Here is a 9,149-nt window from a genome sequence, read left to right as displayed (position 1 = left end):
GAAAAAGAAGAGGCACAAAATGTCGCTTTGTTCCACAAGCCTTTCAACAATCCAAGATTATTGAAATACTAAATTACAAGCTCACAAAATGACTAGATGATTGTTTTTCTACATTTGCAATGCAAAGAAAATGATGGATTAGAAAGGAAAACCCAGCAAATATTTTCCAATGTTATTTATGAGATAGATCTCAGCCTGATATGCACAAAAGAAAAGCCACAATTGGTGGTGATGGGGGAGAGGAGCAGGGCGGGAAGCAGGACACCGGGGGGGGGGGAGGAGAGAGCAAGCGGAATCTCACCACACACACAAAAATAAAAAAAAATAAAAAGCCTTTGTCAGGCTCAAAAAGAGAAACAGACTTTATTATTATTTTGTGTTTATTCCATTTTGGGAGCTTTATCTCAAACTATAACTTACAAAGAGCAATTAGGAACAAATGGCGCCCAGCATGAATACTTCTCTGGTGGATTCTCAGGGTTGATTGTCTTCATTTCGGCTCTTACATCAGCAGCATGATGCATTGCCCATTGGAAACCAGCATGACTAGCTGCAGAAAAAATGCAAGCCATGCAGTGATTTAAACCTATGACTTGCTCTCTGCGTTCCATATGGGACCTGCAACCTGGACCACGGTGTCATTTCATCCAGATAAATGGTTTCCTCCAACGAAGCCGAGCTATATTAGTTAGATGATCCTGTCATGTGAGCAAAAGGAGGAGACACATATAATTTCCTAGAATAATCCAGAGAATTACCATACGCCTCCAATATTGATCGCCTGGGAAATAATTTTAAAAGCATTTTAGAATATCTTCCATTTTCTATTATGAGCCTTTGGATTTCAACAGTTTGAAAGAGGAGGGAGAGAGACTGTGGCTTCAGAAAACTAATTACAAAATGTTTTTTTTTTCAAAAAAAAAACCACAACAAAACACACACGCACAAAACAACTCAACTCTAATGGAATGAATCAGTGAGTGAAAAGATTTCCATACAGAAAGATCAATGTTTGGAAAGGCAGGCAGAGCCTCTTACCTAAGCATCTTTCCTCTCCACATCTTTGTTTTCCCATTTTCTTTGTTCTTATTCGCTCACTAATTAGCTGAGTTTTTCCCCCTTCTTTTTAATGCCCCATACACTGGGTTAATTTTGTCTAACTCAACAGCAGGGGTTTCTGTAATAATAATTCACATAGCGATGTCAATGATTAAAATCCTTTCATTACCATGGCACCTAAAAGAAAAATGAATTTGAAGCTTATACACAACTCTTTGGGCATTGAAAGGCTGCTTCCCCCCCCCCTTTTTTAAAAAAAGAAAGAAAGAAAAACCCACAAAAATAAAATGAAAACAACTTGGAAAGATTAGTTGTTGCTAGCAGAACAAATGAGATCTTCGTTTGGGGTGTATTGCAAACACAAAGCTGTTTGAATCAAAGAGCATTTATTATCACTACAATCATGTCATCTGCCACTTTTGACAAAAGCTTTCTAATAATGTACTTGAAGAATGCAAAATAGGCATTCAGAAGTGCTAATTTTCTGTCTTTTTTTTTGTCGACACTACTGTCAAGCCACAGATAATCAGCCGAGGGTCAAAGTGCTCTGAGCCGCCTGTTGTCGGCAATGTGGTGTAGGTGCTCAGAGCTGGAAAAGTCATTCGTCATCAGGCTAACTCAAGAATTTTAAACATGTTTTCATGAGTCAAAATACAAAGGGCTTGATGCAGCAATTAAGGATGGTAACTGAAATTTTTGCTTTAGAAGGTTTCAGTAAGCCATAGGAACAAATGAGCCACTCAGCTCTTCACTCCTTGAGGAAGGGTTTTCTACCCAGAAATGCAGTTCGTTTCGCTTATTACCAAAGATGAATGCCTTGTGAATTCACTCGGAATCAAGTCCTATCACTAACAGAGAGAAAGGTCTTTGCAACAGTGGCAAAGGTACTACTGCCAGAGCTGGCCTGAGCATTTGGGCACAATGAGGTGGCTGATTCAGGCAGCTAAATTTGGGTCCCTTGAAAGGGCAGAACATCAATTGTTATTTAATGTATTGTTGTTGTATTTTCACTGCCAGGAAATCAGAGCGGGGAGAAATTTGTAGGACTTTTCTGCCAAAACAAGCTGATAGGCATAGAATAAGATGTGGTTTGGCCCCTTGTAGGGTTGGGTGACAACATTGATTTTGTTTGCATTTTAATGAGAAACTAATGGATTCATACTTTTTGAGTCTGAACTGAAAATTCACTGAATTCACTGGAGTGAATTTCAGACTGAAAAAAATGAGAAATTGAGAGGTCCAAAATTGTCAGTTCCATCAATCCCTAGCCATGGGTACTTTGCACCTTGTTGAGTGAGAGATGCTCCTTGCTTCTCTGCCTCAGGAAATAAAATATATTGGACGCCATGAATGCTGTTGACAAGACTCTGCTTCCCTGCTATCCTGTACGTTTTTCTGTCCTGCAGTTGTTTCAAATGGAGGGATGAGGATCAAGTCAGCTGCTACTCTGGCCAGATTAATATGACAGATTTCGTAATTTGTGAAAACTATACTGAAACCACTTTTGCAGTTTCAGGATCATTTTTTTTAATCCTTGGGGGAAAGGGGAGAGAAAGACTACTGCATTTTCAAAATAATTTTCAATAATAGTTTGCCCTGACAAAGAACTGTTAGAAATTGTAGAGTATACACCACTTGATTTGAGGGAGGAAATGTTAAGCCTTTCAGAAATTTTGCCTGAAGTTTCCCTTTCCTTGAAATGCCATAATTTGATAAAACACTTTAAACTTTCAAACATTTGACTGGGCTCTGTCTGCTACATAGTGGGTCACTGTATTTTTGTGTTCAGAAATGGGCAAAGAGTCCAAACAGGGAAGAAACTGAAACAGAACACAAACCAACAGCTTCAGTGTGTGCAATGGACTATCAGGAGCCAAACTGATCTAGACCTGAGGGAATCTTGTCTGAGGACTTCACAGAAGGCAATAGTAGATGGCGGGTTCAGGCAGTAGCACTCACCTGACCTCTGGTCACTCACATCACTGAAGCATACTGGGGTACAAACTGAACTGAATTTCTCCCAATCCCTCATCAACACACCTGTGCCCTTACTTTGATCTCAGTCTGCTCTAAGCCCTAATATGAGGAACTGATCTCAGAGAGGAACTCAGGTGCAGTTTTTGAATAATATTGGGGCTTTCCAGTGTTACTAAGAAGTATCATCGGTTAAAACTATTTGCTTGTGTGTGTGTGTGTGTGTGTGTGTGTGTAATATTACAAAGATATTGACTAGTATTTTTTAATAGGACACACTCAGAACATGGTCTGGAGAAAAGCTCTGCCAAGGTGATTCATCCATTCAAATAAATCAAATGGCCAGTTTAAAAAGGAGGTCAGCAGCAAGATAGTTAGAGCAAATGTGCATTGGGGTTGTGTCTGTTCTGTAATTTGCCTGTGGCTAATCTGATGGGTTTTTTTCCCTTGGTGTTTTTTTTTAGCTTGCTGCATTTCCCACTGCTCTCATAAGCACAAATAATTGCTCCCATTTTTTAAAAGGAAAGAAAGCAGAAGATAGCCCCCTAGAAAGCCAAGCCACTGTGCTAGCTTCAGAAATTAATATTGAATACTCCTAAGTAAAAGTTGCCACTGATAAAGACACTAATATGAAAGCTGTAAATAATAGCCCTATTTAAAGAAGGCTCTGGGCAAACTTTATGAGTTTTCTTCTCTAGCTGAACGTTCAAGGATAGGAATTTCACTGTAAGCTCAAACAGAAATTTGAGAGTTGATGCCTCATTTCTAGTGCATCTATAGAGACTGTAACCAAAGGTGATTTGTTAGTAAGCACCCACATAATGAAGTCAGCCTGCTTACTTTCTGATAGTTTGAGGAATAAGTGGGGAGAGAGCTGTTACACTCATGTCCTCCTTGTGGGTTTCCCGTAGGTATCTAGTGGCCACTGTGAAAACATGATGCTGAACAAAAAGTAGGCCTTGCCTTCTTATCCAGCAGGGCTTTTATTATATTCATAGATTCCCCTTGCTTCCTCTTACTCCGAAATCCAGTGGCGTAGCGTGGGCTGTCAGCACCCGGGGCAAGGCAAGTAATTTGCGCCCCCTAACCCGTGGATTTGCGCCCCCTAACCCTAACCCCCAGATGTTGCGCCCGGTGCGGCTGGCCCCCCCTGCACCCTCCACGCTACGCCACTGCCGAAATCTAAGCTACTCTAAGATAGAAGAATCAGCAAGCCATCACATTTTTAAAGGCTGGCAAGACTCCTTCCTGAAAGCTTTTGTTTGGAAACTACAAACCAGACAAAATGGGAAGCCCAAACTTTCTTGACCTCTCAGACTTATGGGCACTCAGCCTTTATAAGGCTCAAGCCGCACTCTGGTGTAACTCATTTCCTGAAAACCATCCACATCAAGTTTTCAATTAGGCAAGGAATAAATCAAAGAACCTATTTTTCTGCCAGCACCACTGTAATGCATAAAGTGCTCACCTGAGTTACTGCTCTTCTTAACAGAAGGACACTCCTAAGTAAAGCAGAGAAGCTCTTGGGACCACACTCACCATGTGTGTTTTCCCTCACTCTCTGTCTTACTCCTGACAGCTTTTCCTTCTTGGAATAGATGCTTTTGTCATCTCTGCTTCAGGATGTGTTGAGTTTTTCGGAGTCTCTCTCATTATGGGCTTTGTAAAGGGGACCTATAAGAAACAGCAAAGTTCTGTCACTGCCCTTATTGTCTGGTCTGGGATTTAATTTCAATACATCACAAACAACCAAGACAACCCTGGCATTGCAATTTGTCACACTTTTTATGAGCTATATCTCACCGAAGTGCATTCTCCCTAGCCTACTGCCATAGGCTACAAGTCTGGAACGAAACTCTCTAACATAGTGAGGGAGGTAAACATCATACTGGGGGTGGAGGGGGGAATTAATGACCACTACTCTACATTTCTCATTTCTGCAGACTTTCTGATTACGCTTCCAGCAGCGAAGCTCAATAAAAGGGCTTCTTCTCTTGCCTGGACTTGTGAAAAGTTTTATAAATCAGATGCAGGGGGTCGGGGAGAGAGAGAGAGACTGCAATTTTGGTCACATCCAAACCATAGTTTTAAAGCACATTTAATACACATCAACTCCCCCCCCCCACAAAAAAATCCCCCAAAAAATATCCTGGAAGCTGTAGTTTACTGCTCCCAAACCTACTGTTCCCAGCCCACTTAACAAATGCAGTTCTCAGGTTCTTTGGGACAACCCATGTGCTTTAAATATGATTAGATGTAGTTTGAATGCCTGGTGTGGATGTGGTGTTTATTCTAATGTGAGTGCTTTAGATAGTTCCTGGGTGCCACTGAACCCTTGAAAGCCTTAGATCCAGGGAATATTTGAAAATGAGACTGTGCAGTAAACTACTGACCCAACTTCAAGTGCTCTGTTCAAGGCACCATCATCCACACATGAACAAGGGTTCGCTGAGATTGCTGCCCAATTTTTGAATTCTGTTCAACTTCACTAATTCTGAGCTTATGGGCAGAAATGATGAGGCAGCAATGAAGGCAATACAGACCTTTTTAACAATTCAGGCAGCCTTTGTTGTCTATGTTAAGTGAATTTATTTAGTTTTTGTCTTTAAAAAAAACCCCCACCTCTTTTAATGTTCTATTATACTTGCATGCTTCTATTGTCTTCCAAGACAGAGGGATGCCAACAAATTATATATATAAATAATCTCAGTTAAGGTGCTTGCCTGCATAAAGCAGCTCTGGATAAGCTGACTTACATATCTGAAATAATTAACTGATTAGTTTGAATTAACAAGAGTAGATAGGATATAGTTTAGTTAGGCCTCCCATGCCTCCTTTTGCTCAGACAGGAACAGTTTACCTGGACAATGTGGCAGATAAACCCACCTCCAAGGATCAGTCATGGTAGGTGATGCCCATTTGGACTGGAAGGGGAGAAGGCTGGAAGACCAGCAGCAGGTGGAGCTAGAGTCAATGACAGGCAGACCCAACTACTGAAGAGCTTTATCCCCATCCTCTCTGCTGAGTTCTACAATGGCAACACTCAGACTAAGGAGGAGGAAACAGGCAGGCAGTGCTGGCCTCTGGATTGGCTGTAAGCAACAAGGTAAGCAAGTGGGGGCAGACTGAGGTTGGTGGGGCCTTACAGAGTAGCCTCTACTGCCAGAGACATAGTTGATAATACTAAAGACTAGCAATGGGCGGAGGGAAAGTAAAGTTGCAAAACAGTCGGAAACAGAACCAGGATTAATGGTCCTCTCAGGTTATTGGCCAAGGATATCATGATTTTCTGCTAGATAAATATCAAGAATGTCCTTTATAAACCAAACATCCTTGAAAGCAGGAGTGTTGCTCAGGGGAAAAAAATACTTGTTGAAAAGACAAACGAAGAATGGCAGGACTGACCGCTAAGTCAATAAAATATCTAACGTTTTAAGACACTTGAATACCGCATTTCTTGCAATCTGGAAAAAGAGCTCAAGAAGATATTGACTCAGCCAAGAAGTTGGGATGTGTCTGTATTTCAGCCTCAATTCCCCTGCCCCTCAATATCAATAAATTGTAATAATCAGCCATGGAGTTAAGGAATAGAGCCCAAGACCCCTTGAGAAAACCAGCAAAGGGAATGGACACATATTCATATGCATATATTTCTTTTATATCACATCCATCCTGCAATCTGCATAAATAGACCTACTGAAGGTATAATAATTATGTTACCATTCCTCCAAAAGCATATGGAGACATAAAAGTCAAAGCATTCATCATCTCAGGGTGGTAGGCAAAGTTTGCAGCTTAAAAAGAATGCCATATTCTCCTTAAATAGTCATGTCCATTTTGGAAGTTTGGGAAGAAAAAAAAAGCCACTCTCCAAAGCAATGGAATAAGCCTTAATTCATTTCTGGTTTGGGGTTTTTTGTGGGGTTTTTTAAAGAAAACGTTGCCTTTGGTCAATTTGTTCCTCAACCCTTGCCTGCTTTGTATGGAAGTTAAAACAGTCTCCTTTTCTATTCAGTTATGATCAGAAGATGTTTTGATACAAAATTACACGCTGCTCTGTGGGTCTGTGAATGTTAAGTCTTATTCCTCCCTGTGATTGATCTATTTCAGATTCTTTGTAGTCACGCATCCAAATCCACATTTGATCCAAAACTGCCAGTATCAACACAGAAAAGGGAATAAACCCTCTCAGATTATTAACCGCTGGCTGCATTCTTAGAAAAGGACATGGCTGGGCAAACGTTTAAGTGGCATCGTGTTCCTGTTATTTGCCATTGTGTTGAGGGATTTTTCAATGATGGACAGCAATGAAAGGATAGGAAGCGACATACAAGCTGTCCCCCTGTGTAATATATGCAGAAGGGTTTCACAATAACAATTTGAGAGTCAACAGGGAAGCTTGGCACAATGAAGTGCCATGAATCAGGATGATCAAATGATTTTATTAGTTTACTTTAATTAGTCAGATCTATTACCATTTTTTTTAATATGACCAGGAAGAGGGGGGGAGGCAGGAAAAAAAAGAAAGTAATTGTAACTAGTTTATCAAATAAGGCCCTGGCAGAAACCATGCCACTGATAACTTGCTTTCATCCAAATTAAGCATTCTGTTGTTATTGTTTTTAAACTGCCTTCTCTGCAATAATTCATCTTTCATATGTTGGAATCAGAATATAAAGGATAGTTGTCATCAGGGGGTTTTATTCTGAATTCTGGAGAATGAATTCCAAGGAAGAAATTTGTCCTTTTAGAACCCTACATGGCAGGTGTAACATTAAAGCAAACGGAGGATTCTTTAAAAAAGAAAATCATTAATTTATCTTCAGGCTGCAGGGTGTATCTCTGCCACAGTCTAAGTTCAACCAGAACGCCTGGCCTCTCCACCATCTATGTGGCCTTCACCTGGAATCATGACATGCTCACTAGGAAAGAAAGCTTTCAGGCACCATGATAGCTATTTCCAGAGCTTCCTCTATGCAAAGACGAACAATTATTATAAACTGTTGCAAATTACAGATGGTAGTGTCTGCAACAGAGACTACAGTCAACCAGGCTGGGGCAATTATCGAATGAAAGAAAATATTATTATTTTAGGCAACAGTAAGGTTTTAATACAATGTGAAAAATGATGAGGGAATAATAAATGGAGAGCATAAAAAGAGCTAATAATAAAAAGAAGCTTGGTGAGGAATCCCGCTGTCATATTTGCATTTACCCTGAAACTAATGCTGTGCACATTTTGGAATGCAAATAATTCATGAGAGGAAGCAAAATGAGGATGTTAAATAATAATTTTCCTCTTAATGAGGAGCTGTACTTTGATTGAAGGCAGCTTTAAGGTAGCCCAAACTAGGCCTGACAAAAGAGAGTGGCCTTTAAAAAAAAGATTATTTAAAGGAATATGTTAGAATACTTATTCCATTATCTGAAATCCCCAGTATTAATACATATTTGAAATCTTATTTCTAGTTTTCAAAGATGCATTAGAAAGAAAATGAATTTCATATGTGACATCTTCTATTTCTCCTCTTCTCTCTCCCTCCCTTCGCCTCTCTTCCTCACAAAGCAGTACCTTTATGGAAACCATTCAAGATTTTTGGATTTCCTACTTCTTCGCTCTACAAAAGACTGTGGAACAGTCAATGCCTTGACCTAATGCTAAGGTTACCTCTTAATGCATGTATATTGCACCACCCACAGCAAGTGAAAAAGGGATTTGGAGGCACTTGAATCATGAAAACTCACTCACCAGTTCAGAGTGCTGGTGTTGACCTATAAAGCCTTACAGGACCTCAGGACCTAAAGGACCGCCTCTCACCATACTAACCAACCCAGACCCTGCACTTGGCATCTGAGGCCCTTCTCTTTGTCCTCACTCCCCAAAAGGTTCAGAGGGTGGCAACAAGAAAGCAGACCTTTTTAATGGTGGCTCCCCAAATGTGGAATGCTCTCCCCAGAGAGCCTCGCCTGGCACTGTCATTACATGGCAAAAACATTCCTCTTTACCCAGGCCTATGGCTACTAAATAATCTATGGCCTGTAAAAGTGTGGGGAGAGCACTGTCGTGATGATGATTATTTTACTATTAGGCTGCCTGTCAGTGTGCCTTTTAGTAT

Source organism: Podarcis cretensis (assembly GCF_951804945.1).
Source record: "Podarcis cretensis genome assembly, chromosome: 6".
Taxonomy (NCBI): Eukaryota; Metazoa; Chordata; class Lepidosauria; order Squamata; family Lacertidae; genus Podarcis; species Podarcis cretensis.
The sequence above is the reverse complement of the archived record's forward strand: the minus strand, read 5'-3'. Positions refer to the sequence as shown.